Source organism: Rhea americana, unplaced genomic scaffold, assembly GCF_003343005.1.
Source record: "Rhea americana isolate MKP2758 unplaced genomic scaffold, rheAme1 scaffold_7, whole genome shotgun sequence".
In the NCBI taxonomy this organism is placed as follows: Eukaryota; Metazoa; Chordata; class Aves; order Rheiformes; family Rheidae; genus Rhea; species Rhea americana.
In genome coordinates, this window is record NW_028186867.1 from 2650680 (window position 1) to 2668319 (window position 17640).

The following is a 17640-nucleotide window of genomic DNA, read 5'->3' on the forward strand; positions in this document are numbered from 1 at the left end:
GCTCCGCTTGCCGTGAGCGCCGCCTGCCCTTCGCAGGGTGCCCCCAAAGGAGGGGGCGCGTTAAAATCGCCCATTATCTTGGGGAGGGGTTAGTATTTCTTCTTGCTACGTTGTCAGGCGATTGTAGCTGACTTATTTTACAGTTTCAGTACCTAAAGAGACAGCTTAGATCAAGCCAGCAGTTCCTAGTGAAAGGCTTTTATTTTGCATRTTGTCTTGGCATGATTTCTTTTCCGACAGTAAAACTGCTGACAGAATGCACTGCCAAACAATAGTGATTACATTTTAATTAGCCAGGGTGAAATAAGCTGCAAATTACTCAGGAGTTAATAACTTTTTTTTTTTTTTTTTTGGTAATCAGTTGCAAATCTTGGAGTTTTAACCCCAACCTGCTAAAGCACAAGGTAATTCATCTAAATTACCAGGGATTAAAGTCCCTGTAGACATGAAACGACTGCAATGTTTGGAAGATAAAGTAGTCTGGCTTATAAAAGTTAAGCTTTCCATTGTCTGTTAATGAGGGAAGGGAGGGAGCCTTTAGAGTACAGTGAGCGGTGGATGCTCTCAGAGACTGGTAGTACACGGTGGGCTGTAGGTCACGCAGGTCTACCTTGTATTATTCCATGATGGTAAAGGATGTTCTCTTCCTCCCCTTTTCTTCTTCCTCCTTTTATCCCTCCCTCCCCCCTYCCATTTTGGTCTCAACTGGTAGCAATTTCTGGAGTTCTTTTCATTGCAGAGATGCCCAATTATCTTGTAATCTGATTCAACCTTTGAAGCGAAGCAAACACTAGCTCGTCACAACAGGAGCAGGAAGGAACTCTAGTGTCTCCCAGTTAGAACAGGACTTGAAAGAAGAGTGATCCACACACTTCCCCAGCCTTGCTTTAGATACTGCCTTAGTGGTGGGGATGAGAGCGGTAGAAGCTGGATGTTGCATGGAAGGTGGACTCTCCCACGTTTCAGAGAGAGAGTACACAGTACCAAAAAGACATTGCTAARAGTCTTTTTGTGGGGTATCAAGTGGTATGAACAGGAAATGAGGTGTAGGTCTGTAACTGCTAGCTCCTTTAATTGAATGCCAAAATACATTTGRGGTATTTTTCAAATTTCTAAAATGTTTATAGGAGATTTTCATTCTTTCTCTTACAAAGATAATTTTCATCTAATTTTTATTTATCATCTGTATTTCTGGCAGGGCTAGGAGAGATGTTCTGTTTTATTTATTTATTTTATGTTACTTCTCTGAAGCAGTTTTAAACCCAGTTTTAAAAGTACTTTCTCACTAGGAAATTATTTTAACTAATGCACAGGTCAAAGATTTTACTTTTTTTAAAATACTGTAGGCTATTGATGTGGCCTAGAAGAAGAATTAATCACCTAAATCAAAAGTCTRTGGTCTTCAGAATGCCTGCTGAGCAAGCACAGATGCCTGTTATTTGCCATAAAATTCCCATGGCCAGGAGTTTTTCAATTTCAGTAGTGTTGGGCAATTCTAGGTAGAGGTCACACCAAAGGACATTTGGGATCCATATCGGAAATATTGCACCATGTGGACCTTATAGCCCAGTAAAATATATATTTTTGTATCTGTATATGATCTGTCTACAGAATGAGAAGTTGCATACCAAACATGCTGGCACAAAGTGCTTTCAGAAAAAGTAAACAAAGCAAAACATAAACTGTAAGCAGAATGGGTCATGGTTGTTTCTTCTTTTATATAATAGCTTGTTAATTATAGTACTCATCCGCACTAGAGAATGGTGTTCGATCTCTGAAGGAAGGAACTCCAACATCTGTCTTGTGCAGCATTGAGCTTCAGGTTATTTTGGACTTYGGGGAATTAAAACATTTTTATCCCACTTGTGGACTTTGGGCTGCTTGACAGCAGCGGTTCCTAGGTGACTACATTGACAAGTAGAGTAAGGTTCCTACTTCTGTGCCTTTTTTCTGGCAAAATTGGTTTTTCATTGTTGTCTACAAATCACTTGAACAGGGGGAGATGACTAGAGTGTTCCTGGAGCAACTGAGAGCACGGCAGTGAAGTGACTTGCCTGTAGTGGAAAAGACACAAGTTTGAACCTGACTGTCCTGTATAGCAAGTGTTCTACCCATTGGATTGCTGTCTGTGTGTAAGTGAGGAAGCCAAAAGCTGTGCTTGTAAGAAGGGAGGGGTGATTCTTCCTCTCTTTTAGAAAGAAGGGAAGGGCTAAGGTATCTGACTTCATGAAAAAGCCTCAAGGTTATGGATTCTGTGTGGAGGAAGGCAYGCTGTTTTAGGAAGTGAGGTTGTAAAGAACGATGACAGCACTGAATGCATGAATTCCCTCAGTATTTTCAAATGAGTAAAAGTAGTTTCCTTCTCAGCTTTTTAGCTGATATACAGGAAGAAGTCAGGATTYTGGTTTCTACTTTGATACATCCAAAGTTTCTGTGCGAGTCTAGTTTTATAGTAACTGTAGGTAAAAAAACTCATGAAGATTAAGATCGTAGTTATTGCACCTGTTTTTACATCCATGAAAATACTATGAAAAGATTAGGAATATATGCAAGAACTTGTACAGCTTTCTGGGTGACTGGAGAGGAGGTTTGAATACTGGTTTATCTAGAGCTTTTCTATTTAACCTATCTGTTTTAGTGGAGTGAAACTAAATTCCTTGTATTGTCTGTGAATAAGGAGGTTTGATTCTTTGTACTCTAATGGTCTTTCTCATCAGTGATATTATCTGTGGATGAACTCATTCCACCTGGGGGAGTAGGTATGGGAGTGGTTTTTACTGTTCGTGTTTCAAGTTGAGTGAAAGCATGGTTTGGACTGCCAGCCACCTGAGCCACGTTCAGAAAAGAGTATGATTAAAGACTTTCTGTGTGAATGATAAGAGTTGGGGCAACTATCAGGGTAAGCATATAGGTTAAAACAACAGCATAAAAATTACTGAGTGCGTATAGTGCTTACTTGGACCTGTGAACTCCTGGATCTTCTGTCTTAGTTTCCATATGCTACAGATCTCTTAGGTGTCTTCCTGCTTAATAYGTGAATCTCCACAAGTTGGCTCAGGTAGTGGAAGTGTACATCTTGTCTACTGGGTCACCAGGCAGGAGGGTGGTGAAGCATGCCTCAGGATGGGAGAAAGGCAGCAGCAATAGATTGTTGTCGGTTACCAGACAGATCAACCAGCCACGTTTGCTGTTTGGAGGCATGGGAACAGAGAGAGGTCATAACCATGTACTCATGCTACGAATGCTTGTAATGGAGCCATAGTAGTGAGGGAGTGTAGTAGAAGTCAATTGTATGGGCCTGGAATTAAGTGAATTTCGACAAATCTGAATTTTAATCCTTCTTCTCGTCTCCTTTATTTTCTCCTTCAACTCCCACCATGCTGTGCTCAGGGTACTACTAACCCTTTTTCACTGATGCAGAGAGTGATGATGAAGAAAGTTCAGTTTAACTGTTGTGTTACTCTTCTGTTATACAAAAAATTGAAAAGAACAGGTAGGTTGAACTAGCAGGTTCTATCCCRAAGAAATATCTTGTTGTATTCATGGTCATAATACATTTATCATTCAAGGAGAAAAGGAGGGAAGATCTTGAATAGAAGAGAGAATAGGAGTGATTACATTYTATAGATATAATCAGTGCTAAACAATAGTACTCAATTTTAAATTTATTCTGAACATTATAAGTTTATTAAATTTCCTTGTATATATATATGACCATTCTTGATTGACAGTGCATTAAAAACAGAATGTTAATGCTAAATCCAATTAGACACTTTTTTCTTATTATTTCTTATTTTCAGACCTCTGTACATCTCTGATTTTCTTATTTTTTCGTGCTTGTATAGTGTTCAGTAGTAAATTGAATCTTAGCAAATTGTTTCTTTATTCTTAAGTGGGAAATCTAGGTACATTGGTATATATACATGTAGCATGAACCAGAATTGTGATTGCTGCTTGAACAGGCTCATGAAATGTTGCTTTGAGCTAGTTAACACAAGTATTGATTAAAAATATACTGACATTACTGTGGATTAGCTCAGTCTTATAAAATTCAGGTCAAGCCTTTTGATACAGTGTAGACATCCCTGAAATGCTAGGCCAGTATTATGATATATTAAGGTAAATTATGTAGAGATTTCCCCTCATAACTGTATTTAATATAAATCTAATAGTAATGTATCTTACAAATAATGGATCAGCTAATGCTAACTGAAGGATGTTTTTATAAGGAAGGAAAAAAATGTTCTTTTGAGCTTCTGTATCTTGCCTATTGTTTATTAGTAGCTATAAGAAGGAACCACAGCACCTTAAATGCTTGTTACCTTCAGTAACAACTGTATGCTGGTTGGAGATTGTTTTTTACTACTCTAAATGAACTATTGCCTGTMTGTGCAGCTAAAGTTTTTGAAGGAAATGAACAATCTTTTAAATAAATAATAAAAAGYTCTCAAATTTTCTATCTTTAAATAGATAGTGTGCAAGTGATTACCTCTAGATACCCAATACTACATTTTACCTACAAGTCAGGCAGCTAGTTGTCTAAATGCCAGCACATCTGCTTTCAAATTGCATATAACTCCAAAGTGATTGCACCTGCAAAAATCTGGAATTGATTCAGGATGGGGAAGCTGTAGGCCAGGCTAAAAGTCAAGGGTGTACGTATCTCTCAGTGTTCAGCTGTAGAGAAAAGGGAGATCATGAAGAAAGAATTTGTTTTAGCTCTCTTGAATAATTCCCAGTCTTTAAATTAGTTTTCACAAACTCTTTTGAAAAGATATATAGTACTTTTGTAATGATATGTAGTAGATATTTAGTATTTTGTACTTGAAATATTTCAGTTTCAAGTGATAGGCTGCCATGGCCTCAAGTTTGCTTAGATCTTTTAGGGCACGTTCACAATCTTTTCTACACGTTACTACCTAGGAAATGTGTGGCATCTGCTTGTGTTGCCATGTCAGTACTCCATTCCTTTCCAAAAATAGTTCTTGTATTTAAAAATTCTGACTTTTGTATGTTTCCTTACAAGCACACTGCAGTTGATTTCTTTCTGCAGATGAATTTGATCAYTTGTGATTATTTTTTTTCTCCTGTTTTGATAGATTGTATGACATATGATCTGGATAATTATTTTGACGTTCAGTGTGCTCTTATTCATCATGATGGATCTCAATAATACAACAGATGCATAGATCTAATGTGATCTTAYATAAAATCTTTGCAGATGAAAGGTTTATTTTGAGTGATTATGGTTGCACCTCATGAAAACGTCTGTGTTATTCAAAATACTGAAAATCCACATTGTGGASTTGAGCCACAATTAGTCTTCGTAGTCGTGTCTGAGTCTGTGGTATGTGCCTCACTGATTCCAGTGGGAGTTACGTTCCCTTTCTTATCAGTCAAGGCTTCTGCAGTTGATGTGAGCATGAGAGTTAGGAAGTCCAGTCAGCGTTATCTAGCAGTTTTGGTTCCTCAAATTTGGGAACTTAAGTTTGAACATTGTCCTCTCAAATTTGAATGTTTGGTTGCATCTCAGGTGTCAGTTTTAAATACAAATCAAATGAATTATATGAAAAGATAGGAGAATGATGAGTGGGTTTATTGAACAGGAAGAGCTGGCAAGAAACTACTGTCATATATATGCTGTATATATATGCTCTATATATATATGTCATATATATACTGTCATATATATGCTTCTGGATGTTTGTGTGCTTGAAATAAGTCTTTGTATTACCTTACTCTTTTTCATATATTAAAATTGCTACTAATTTCATAAATGYGCTTGATCTCAAGTGCAATAAAGCCAATAAGAGTGTTGTCATTGATGCTAATATGTTTTGAAACAGACATTCTGTGTATATAAAATACTGGCAAGCATAGTTATAATATCACAAGTGTGTATGTTTGGGGGGCATTGTTCTTGAAAAGCATTATAAAATTTCAGAAATAGGAATGCTGCAGTTCTAAAATGTAATTCTTTTTCTGTTCCAACACTTACTGCAGAGTATAAGGAAAGGTTACAAGCTAGGTAGTGCTCATGTTAAAAATGTTGTTCAAATATTATTAATTTTCTGCATATGGATTGCCTCTGAGATTAACTAGTGCTTGGAACTGTATTTAAGTGTGTTTGATTTAGTAAGAGTCCTATAAGGGAAAAGCCAGTGTGTGTATCTAAGACGACTTGAAAATAAACTGATTTCCCAGATGCTGAACATTTGTCATTTTACAAAAGACAAATTTCSTAGGAGCGAGTGCTAAATTTATATGTGTCTACAAATGGAGATTATTATTCACAAGCTGGTACTTCTCCTCTGGCTATGGTATGTGAATTTTTGCTATCTGGATTTGAGTATGTATCCTATTTCTATAAACAGAAAAAGAAAGTACTGTTTAGTATCCATATTTTTAAAGATTTTTAAATGGGATTAATGACCAAGTATCAGGAACATGATATAATGGAAGAAAGAAACATTCAGAATGATACTAGTGAGTGCCTACCAGATGTAAACCTTGCACAAAAAGAGTGCTTGGCTAGGGGTTTACACCAAGAATCTTCATTTTTTGACCTTTCCCACAGCAGAGCTTTATAAGGCCTTATATTTCAGAAGCCTTTGAAGTCCATGAAAAGCCTTCTGTTGATTTCGGCTGGATCAGGTCCTTGTATGAATGCTACAGCCATGCAGCCTATGTCAACAAAGAATTGTGTTATGAATTCGCTGTCCCAACTCTAGTAGTATCCCTTTTTCAGTTTTTTAATGTCCAAGAGATCACAGGACAAGAATATGGAGAACTGGGGGTGTTGAAAGGTAAGTGCACCCTTTAAACTTTGAAAGTAGAGTACTGTTCTTTTCATCTCTGATTAAAAGAATCACATACTCATTTTCATCCACCAAAATAATCAACGGATATTTCCAGATGCAAGGAACAATCACAGCCTAAAGTTAGTAGCAAAATTTCCATTTATTTCTGTGAACCAAGTTTTCACCTGTGTGTCTTTAGACTGTCAAAGTGGTAGGTCATCCAAATGTTTATCTGTGGAAAACATAATACAGAAAAACATAATACGGAAATGTGTTTTTCAGCAAAACAGTTGTAGCTTATTATACTTTTACTGGCACGCTTTGCTTTGTTTTTTCTTAGTTTCTAAGTTACACCATGTTCCTTTAAAACATAGGTACATTTACTCAAGCCAAAAGGGGRGTGACTTCCCCTAGTAGCAGCTGAGGCAACTGAGGGAGACATGGCTCCAGAACTTGAAGGAGAAGCAAAGCAGATGCTCAAAAAGGCAAAAGTTGGATAAAGGGKATCAGCATCTCAAGCAAGCATACACCAGGAAAGAGAATACTGGGAAGAGAAATTGTCTAGGAGTAGAGAGGACTGCAGAGTTTACTGTAACACAGTCAACTGAAAGGCTGGAAACAGGGAACGGCCCTGCACAGTGAGCATGGGAAGAGTTGTTTGTAAACAACTTTTAATTCTGCTCGTCTTCAGCAGCTGCTTTGAATTTCATCTTTATTCTAGTAAAAAAAATAGCTTGAAAATCTTCTTGTCTTCTCTGAGGAGTGCAGTTGCAGGGAAAACTTAAAAACAAATTCAGACAAAGATGTAGCTAATTTGTGATCCTTCCCTGTATACCAATGCAGACAAATAAACATTGTTTGTTGCTCTATAGCAGGGGTCCTTGAGTATGCAGCCTGCTCAGGTAATTCTGCTGAACTATGGCCTGCTTCTTTTCACCTTGTTTCTACTCATTTTTTCCTAGAAGCATGTTGGGAGTGTAGAGATAGGTTGTTGGCTATGTATGTCTGGTGGTGGCAACTTGCTCCATGTTTGTCTTCCTAAGGATCTTAACTTCTCCCTATTACATTTGTGGATGATGGGTCTCATGAGGAAAAAAGTGACAAGGAACGGTCCACTTTGGCTTCCTGAACAATTCCTGCTCTCCAGACATTACCAAATTGCTCTCTGAGAGTGTTCAACCAGAAATACATTCTGGAGATGGCAGCCTGCTCTGTTCAGGCCATACTGTGATTTACTTGCATGTATTTGGAAGTGAATAGTAATCTCAATTCATCAGTAAGAATTTTRCATCTTCTTATGCATTTTCTTTGTGCATTTTCAGAAATGCTGGATTTATTGTATTGCACACATACACTAAGTTTAGTCATCTGATGAGAAAAGAGCTTCAATCAAAATGTTGGGCACCAGTCTCCTGTAAGGATCTTACCTTTCAAGGCAGAAGTCTGACAAACTATTGCCATTGTAATTTCTGAAGTGGTCACAAATCAGAGTGAAAATCTAGCCAAGAGAAGAATTTACGTTTTTGCTGCCAGTGAGGGTTGAAATCCAGCTGCCATGGATCCTATAGTAAAATAAAGTGAGGAAAATAGTAAGCTTCTTTTAGAACAAATCTCTTCTGTCCACATAGTCAAAACTTGAGGTTGATGGTGAAAATGGGATGAAAATAATGTGTTCAGCTAGGCCTACACAACTACAATTCTACTTTTCTTTCCCATTCTTGGAATTTGTTAATAGTTCTGTTTTTCTTGTTTACTCTTCATATTAACATATATTTTTWAAAAAAGGACACAAGTAATTGCACTTGACTCGCATGAGCATGATTTGTCATCTTATATCATGATTTAGCTCTTAGATACAGGGCTGTATGTCATTTGTAGTTAATTGATAATATTTTTAAATTGTTAATGATTTGTTTGTACTACTGGAACTTTGCAGTCAGACCTCYGGGTTTTTTTTTTCTGGTCCTAGACAATGTAAATTTGTTAACCCTGCTTGCTGTAAGGTTTGGATTTCATTGGACTTTAGCAGGTGTATGGACAAGTATGTGAGGCAGTAAATAGCTGAAAGCTGAGGAGGGGGAGATAACATAATAGTATATCCTAATAGAGAGACAGTTAATCATTTTTTCAGAATTTGTTTCCACGTAGAAGCTAATTCAACAATGTGGGTTTTTTCAGTTAGGTGACGGTTATAGCTCCTTTGAAAACAATGAAATCATATTACTGTGCAAATGGAGCTAAACAATAATGAATCACACACACCATTATCTGCCTCCGTTTTTCTTTGTCACAAAGAGTACATAATGTGTTGACATTTGATTCATATCTAGCAATTTTGGAAAGGGAACTGAATGTAGGAGAGCTAGAGGCTTTTTTCTGTTTAAAGATTTCYTTCTGTGTAGCTGCTACCTCAGAGATCATGAATTAATCAAACTTTGGTCAGTCTAGATCTGCAGTAGTTGGAAGGAACAGTTGGGGCTATACAAATTGACAGAAAGAAGAAAAAAATCATCCAATTAATGAGGCATATCTCTCTCTCTCTCTCTCTCCATATAGTACTTACAGCTGTGGGACACTTGTCAAGATAAGTAAAGAAAGAAGATGTAGATTTTTTTCTGCAGCTAGCAACTTATTATTGGATTTTATTTGGCTTAAAATTGAATAAAATGTGAAAGTGGGCTTTTGATGAATTTCGTGCATTTTTTTTATCTAKTGGTTCGTCATTGATTAAGTGGAATAGTAATTTGTTGGATATTGCATACGCAGCGTACTAGCTGATCTTGTAAAAGGTTGTGTTTAGTCATGTAAAAAAAATACACAAATTTTGTCACTGGACAGAACTGAAACTGTAATTTTAATGGTGATTGAATGCTTAATGGCAAGTAATAATTATTTCAAGATTCCTTCCAAAAGTTCAAAATCTTGTTTTTCTCAYGTGGGAAAAAAGACTAGGAATGTGGTCTAGGCTTGAAAGCTAAACCAAACTTCAGCCATTTTGTAAATTGCAAAAAGGGACGAGCATTTAGAGTTTGCTGAAGGATATACTGGCTGCTTTTGGTCTGGGAAAGAAGGCGTGACTTACAGATAGCTTTAAAAACTAAAAAGCTTTACACATTAATGTGTTGTAAATTCCTGTTTTTTCTTTCAGCCTGCTGACTAATGTTTATCAGTTTTTCCATTTATACAATTAATAGTTTAATATAGGATTTTGCAGTGCTTGCGTGAGTCTGATATCCCTACAGCTGATGGTGATGTCTTCAGTGGTTTCAGTGGAAATAAGCCAAATGTACTAGAAATGTTTATTTAGATTTTATAGATTAAAACCGCAAAAATCTCAGTATAATGTTCAAGGACAATTAACCTGAATTTGTTAAATACCATCTGACTACATTTTAGCATCATCCTTTAGAAATCAGAGTGGTAATAAATTATACGATACCATTAGGATAAAACAAAACTGAATTGCCTAGTTATTTGCCAGATACAAAGCACCTTGACTTCAAATTAAGGTATTTTTAGGAGAGATTCCTTCAGATGGTAGGCAAAGGCAGAAGCAATTTTTAATGTAAAAAGCTAAAGACAGTAAAGATTTTTTTTACAAAATGAAGCGTTATGCAGTTTTGATTGTTACTCTGTAAATCCAGGTGCCCTCAGGGATTCTAAAACATCCCTTTAAGCTTCATCAACAGACATGGCTTATCCTCTTAATAATAGGAGCAGATGTCAAATTTTCATGCCCCTAAGATGCTTACTCATACCTACTAGATCCATCTGGTCTGTATCGAGCCTCAGTCAAGTTGTTCTCATCCGTGACTGTCCCACTGAGAAGGCAAACTGARAACAGCTTCTGAGTCCAATGAAAAACAAACTTGAATATTATCAACATATTTCTAGTACCACAACCCACTTCACTTCACTGTCTCTCTTAATTGCTTTACACAGGTGAAAAGACTGGTAAAATGGAAGGAGACAATCTAATGAGGAGAGAATTCCTCGAGCATACTGCCAGGATCTGGGACTTTCCAAAGATGGAACCTCTAAAATATTTATCAGCTTTGCAAGAACAGATGATTTAAGAAAGAGAAACAAAATTCTTGGTATTAAAAAAAAATGCTGATAACTCAAGATATTGACAACTGGTATTAAGCTCCACTGTCCACATTTCATTATATTTTTTTTCTTTAGTGTCCCTTAATTTAGATCAAAGACATAAAATGTAAAAATTCTAGGTTTGAAACCTAATTCACAGAATTCCATATGCAATTGTTTACATTGACTAGAGGTTTTAAAATACTGCGGCTTGGGCAGTGACTTAGGCTGAGCTTTGACAACCTCTCATGTTATAAGTCTTTCAGTAGTTCAAGACAAATTACTCTATCTTAATTTTTAACTAGTTTACCTGATGCCAAAAATGTCTGAAACATGACAGACCTGTCAAGAAATGATTTCTCTGTATAGCAGCTATACCTCTGGTGACCGGACGTGTCAATGACAAATGCTTCAGTCCTACCTTGAAGAGAGATTTATTTTCTATTTATGGTATGTCTTCATTAGCTAGTTGTCAGACTGTATTCTAGAAAGCTGGCACATGAAAGGCTTTTGTGTTTCTGGAAAGTTTTATCATAATGTGATGAGGAAACTTAAATCTTTTATTGAAAMTTATCGCTGTAGAAGGATCTAGTAAATTCGTCTGTAGCTCAGACTATACGAATGATTCGGGTAGCTTATATCTTTCTGAAATAATACAATTTAAGGTTGATTTTTCTATCTCTCTCTTCTCTCCTTCCTTCCACAACCTAAAGTTGGTTCTTTTCCTTAAGCTGAATAATGAAGGGTCATCTCGAAGGTCGGATTGCAGCAGTTGTCCCGTGTGGCATTCAGTTCTCAGTAACCCAGAAAAGGCTCCTAAGGGACCTGGAAGAAATGGATTGTGCTTGTTGTCCCCTGTATAAAAAGACTGACTCTCCTCCCAGGAGTATCTTGTCAGTGGGATAGGGCAAAAGGTTCTCAGCTAGGATTTGTTGCTTTCCAAGTGGGAAGAGACAGACTTGCACTTCCTGCCCTACTGCTTGCTCCTTCGCATGATGTCTGTTTTCCATCCATTGTCAACGCAATGTCTTTGCAGCCTTTGCTGTTCTGGGAGCTGCTGCAGTTCCTTAAAATAGGATGGGGGTGAAAATGTGACCTGCAGACAAATGTGAACAGCGTGCACAGGTCTGGGAGCAGGGGGAGAGACAGAGCACAACTGAATGGRGCCAGGAAGAGGGCGTCACAACTTCCTCTTGGTTACATGATATGATAGGGAGGGGGACATTCATTACCTGATGTGATACGTGAGATCTGTTTATTATCGTCCACTAGYCTCTGGTATTGGCTTAATGGGGAAGTCCTGCTTTCTGCAAGACAGAAAACTGCCTTGGAAAGGAACAGGTGAGTGCCAACTGCTAGGAGCAATGGAGAGATGAGCATCAACCCACACTGCGGGATTTTTTTTTTTTTTTCTTTTGGGGTAGTGCTTTATAGGTGAGGCAATAAAGTCATGAGCTAATAGAACTCTACCCATTGACATCTTGTCTCTCCTTTTGTGGAACGTCTACAGTGATATATGGAAAGATTATAGTAATTAAAATATGTCCAGGAAATAGAAATTTTTCCTGAAATACAGGTAAAATATTGTTGTGATGAAAGCTGTTTTTTGTGTGGCTGGCATACTTGTCTTTGAATTAGTGCTTTGGTTTTTTAGATTTTGTTTTAGGCTGTGTTACARTATTGCTTTTTTTTTTTTCTTTGTTCAGACTGAAAGTAGGCTGTGTTGTTTAGGAGCACACAGTTCATTTTGATTCAGACTCAGTTCTTTAATTCCTGAATGACCACAGAACCCTTTTGAAAATTTTCTAGGAAATCCCAGGCCAAGGGAAGTATGCTTCACTCACTGAGCTGCAGCTTCTATGGAAAACAGGAGAAATGCAAACAAGCTGTTTGAACAACTTAAATATTTAGCAACTTTAAGGGCTTTAAGAAATGTGTTAACTTTTACATTTGCTATTTTTTGGCTATTAACTTCAATAATACTCTCCTAAAATAGAATTTTTATATAGAAAACTGTATTTATAAATATGAATGGGCCTGTGGAGCTACCAGTGTATAATTGTAGCCAAATTTTAGACTGCTTAATTTGTTTGTATGATCATTATTTCTGCTGTTTGGAGATTATGCTTTCCTGCATACTTTTCTATTATCAAAGGAGCTTGGGATATTGAAGCCTTGTATGTATATTGGTAATGATATTTATTACATCTGTTGCCTTTCAGAGATCTGAGAGGAGAAATTTTATAGCAGTATATCAAGAACATTGGAACAGAATAGGGAATGTTTATCACAAATATTTTCTGTTTAGATACTTTTTGGAATTTATTTTTATTTTAAAAGGAAATGAAAATATTTGTATTCATCAGCTTGTGTTGGATATGGCTGCTACTACTATTTGAAATATTTAGTATCTTGGAAACTAATAGCACACTCCAAAGGGGAAGAAAATAAATTTCTAAAATTTATTATGTTAATTTTATTCTATTATTTTGGGAATAATTAGTACTTTAAGTACAACAGTGTTAGCGTAAAGTTAGTTGGTACCTGATATTTGAATCATAATAACAAGGGTACTAAAGTGTTGTTAAGTTCTAAACTGGTATTTTAGCACACATGTATTTTCCTTCTTGTAAAGGGACCTTTTGTTAAGGGCAGTTGTATTCATGTTAAAGAACAATGTGTAGTATTGAATAATGTCCCTCCCGTGTGCTCCAGCAAGAATACAAGAAAATGCAGTAAAATATCATATGTCCAGTTTATAGCTCACTATATTTAGCATACTAACTGGGGAAATTTAGATTTAGAATTGAAGTATGACACCAATAATTAATCAGGCTTTTCCAGTCACACCAAGTTTTGCAATCAGAAAAGATGCCRTGGCAGCACAATCTGCATGGGGTATCACATGTTCATATGATTTATAGTTAAACTCTTTATAAGGAAGATTTTAGATAATCTAAGAATTTGTGTTTGTTACTCTTTCGTGTATGCTTAGTTACAAGTACAAGAGACACCAGAGCCATAAGCTTATTGCAGGTTCTGAAAGGAACGGTGCCCTGAAGGGCCCTGATCCAGTGTGGTTTCTGAGGGAAATTCCACATCTAGTAGGGGGAGACCAAGTTGTTATTCTTGTATGTTTGTGGAAGACGTTAGAAGTGGCTGAGGCATATCTACATAAGTGTTTTAGTATACATCAGAGTGTGTTTTTGAAGTGAGTCTCCTGACTCATGCAGTGGATTCCTTCTGAACAAATCTAAGCGGAAGAGGTGGTCCAGGAGGACCTATGATAGTTTAGAGAACGTCATATGTGGCATATGTGTAGCGTGGATGCCAGGTCCATCCAAGCCTATTGTTCTGCTCAACAGATGCGTTTGTGTAGTTCACGCTGCTCCCTAGTGTTCCCTGAGGTGTTCATAGCTGATTCTGGAATGATCAGCTGGTAGGCAGTGCATGTGGATTTAGTCTGGGATAAATACACTGTTGGGAATCACCCAACTAACCATTAATCTGATAGTTATACAGAATAATAATATCGACTGCYATTTTCAGTTATAAAGTCGAACCAGTGTTAAAAGCAGCGTGCACCTATTTCTGGAATATTACTGCTTTTTGGTAAAGCATTCCTGTTTTATAAAGTACACTAAAATAGGCCATATATGTCTACATTAACATTGCATTTTGTGAAAGTAAGCACTACATTTTAAAGTGCATTTTGATCTTTTCAGTGCTAGCTTCCAAGTGGGCTATATTTTTTTTGTCACATCATTGAAGAAACATGTATTTTTATTGTCTGTTCTAATGATATAACAGAAGAGGCACATTGGAAGGAGTTTGAAAGGATAGGGAATTTGATAAAGAGCCTAAAAACAAATACTCAGTAAGCCGTGTTTTGCTTACCGTATTCATGCAACTAGACTGTTTCCTGTTCGCTTTGATTGGATTAGTTAACCTCAATAATTTGAGGAGGATTTGGGCTGGTGTATATTTCTCTGTGAGGTTCCATATTTACTGTTAGTATCTTCAAGTTAGTGTCTGTATATTTAAGTCCTTCTATTGCTTGTTGAGGTTTATTTCAATCTGAAGATTCTTTTACAGAGCGATAGAAACTTCTGCTTAGTAAAGTAAGACCTCAGTTGAGATCAGTCTTAGAAATCGTAACAGTGAAGTTTGTGAAACCACAAGAAGGCAGTCATAACTCAGAAGTGCACTGGAGACATTAAAACTTACTTGTTTTTACAGCTTGCGTTTATCTTGTAGTTTTTCTATTTGAGGCGGCAATACTACAGGAAAAAGGTGTTCGTTATTAGAGATTCAGATTTAATCAAAACAATGTATAGTTTATATTTTCAAAACTGATCTTGTTATTTTGTTGGCAATGACATTTGGAGTGTACAGATAACTGCCTCTTTAGGAACCTACTAGTGATGACAGCCAGATAAGAAACACTGTTGTGTTTTGCATTTCAGGTGATGGATACTAATTTTCTTTTTCTTCTTTTCTTCTCTTTTTTCTTTTTTGTCATTACTCTGGTCTTAATGGTTTTTCTTTCTGTGCTTTCATTTTGGTACCTGTAAAATTTTGGCTTTAAATATTTCAATATCAACTCTATTGAAATAGTAATTTCAGTCTGTAATAGAAATGAAGGTGACCTACATGCCTGCATGTTTGGGAAATATTGATGTAAGGTTTAGATCAGTACAGTTCTTTTCCTTCCCAACCATCTACAGGAGGACCTCACCATAGCACTGTGATAGGAGTTGGTGCATTACAGGTGATGGTATTATTAGAATAAATCTAAAATAAAACCTGACCGAGTCATTATAAAGCTAATAGTCATATTGATACTTTGCCTTTGATTATCTGTGATATGCATTTCTTAGTGTTAAATCCGGGTGTTTAGTTAGACTGTACGGTTAGTCAAGCTGTTACCCATGAATAAATTGTTAGGTGGCTCAGTTTTTATAACTACTTCTTATACTCAGTCATCTCTTTGATTACTTTGGGTTAACCAGTAACCAACATGTACTTTCCTACAGTTTAATTATCTGCAATACAGAAATGGATTCTGCTATCTGCTAAGAAAGATGTGTATTTCATTTAGCTATTAAGGAACATAGTGAGTAATTACTGTAACAGATGAGCTCCAGATATGTGTTCCAAAATATGTTCTACTCAACTTCCTTTCCATAATACTGTTGCTCAGTTTATTAGAAAGAAAAAAGTTAAATCCATTGTCTGTACTTGAAGGATAGCAAAGAAAATATATTTACATGGTCAAAGATAATTCTATATTTCTACATAAGTTTCTTTTATATAACCCACTCATCATGAAGTTATCCAGCTGTCTTATGGTAGGATATTAAACAGTGTGACTAATATCTACTAAGTAATGTTTGTTCTCTTATCTTCTCAAAGGGTAGAGCATTATACAGTGGTTTTTTTGTTGGTTTTAGTAGATGTTATGTGTTTTACCTGGTTTGGGTAATCTTTGTCGGTTTTTGTTGTTGCTTTGTATTTTTGCTGATGAAAGCAAACAGTGAGGAACATTTCTTACACTTCTGGGAAAAACGAAGAGGTTGTTACAGACCCTGATCCATAGTCTCTTGCTGTCAGGGTGCAGCAACGGCTGGCTGCTCCGCCAGGATGGAGAGCTGGGAGCTGAGGGTGACCCCAGCACAGGCCATGCCCCCCACAGGGTCTGCATGCGGCAATCAGAGCTGGATCTATCAGGTGGCAGGGTCCATYGACAGCCCTCATCGCTGTGAGCAATGAGCCAGGGTCACGGTCCTTCCAGGGGCTTCAACCAGGAGCCAAAGAAGAAGACGAGGGACAGGGCTGGAGACAAGACTACAGCAAGCTGTCTAAAGTCCATCCAGGAGATATGGCCAGAGACAAGCTATAATGTACATCCAGGGGACAACCTGAAGCACAAGTCTGGGGGTCCAGCCAGGAGGCAGGGCTAGACACAGGCACTCCTGTAGCATAGCTCAGGCAAGGGCTGAAGGCTCATGTGCAAGGTGTGCATGTGGATGGAGACCCCAGGTGAGGCTGGTCTGGGCCGGTAAGACCAATTGATGCCCGAGAGCCTTCAAGCAAGCTTCACTTTCAACATGTTACAAAGGTGAAAATATTGGCTAAGTTTTCTGGAACATTCAAAAAGGTTAGGAATTAAAAAAAAAGGTGAAGTACTATTATGGTATTGTATAAATCACACCATGCCCCATTTTGAATGTTCTATGCTGTTCTTGTCCTTCTATCTCAAAAATAAATGTAGTAGAAATAGAAAAATTACAGAGAATAATGAGAAAGTTCAAAGATATGAAATGTACTGCTAGTGACTCATTCAGTTCTTAAAATTTTACTTCAGTAAGCATTTTTTCGGGTCTACTCTTGGTAGAAGATATTGCTATCTGGAATTTGATTTGATTCAGTATGACTACTCTAAAATATTTAGATATAAACCTCAATCTTGTTTTGTCATCTTACCTAGTTATTTCCCACTCAGAAAATGCCTTTGACAGCTGTTTGATGAACTCCTCTTACATAGTTGAAAAGGTTTTGCAAGTGAGGCATGGTTTTGGAGAAATGATCTTTTGAAGTCCCTTCTTTCTTGCTGTGGTTACTACACATAATTGTGATCTCCAACTTCATTCCAAATTAAGTGGAAAGATAACAGATAGACCGTTTGGAGTGTTCATGACATCTGTTTTATACAAATTACTTKAGATGTAATTACTTTAGACTATAAATT

At 37.0% G+C, this 17640-nt stretch overlaps 1 protein-coding gene across 1 annotated transcript in view; it reads left to right on the forward strand.

Moving 5' to 3' along the window:
- ANOS1 (anosmin 1) overlaps positions 1 to 17640 on the forward strand; it is a 128226-nt gene that overhangs the window by 1272 nt on the left and 109314 nt on the right. The gene's annotated exons all lie outside the window — the stretch shown is intronic.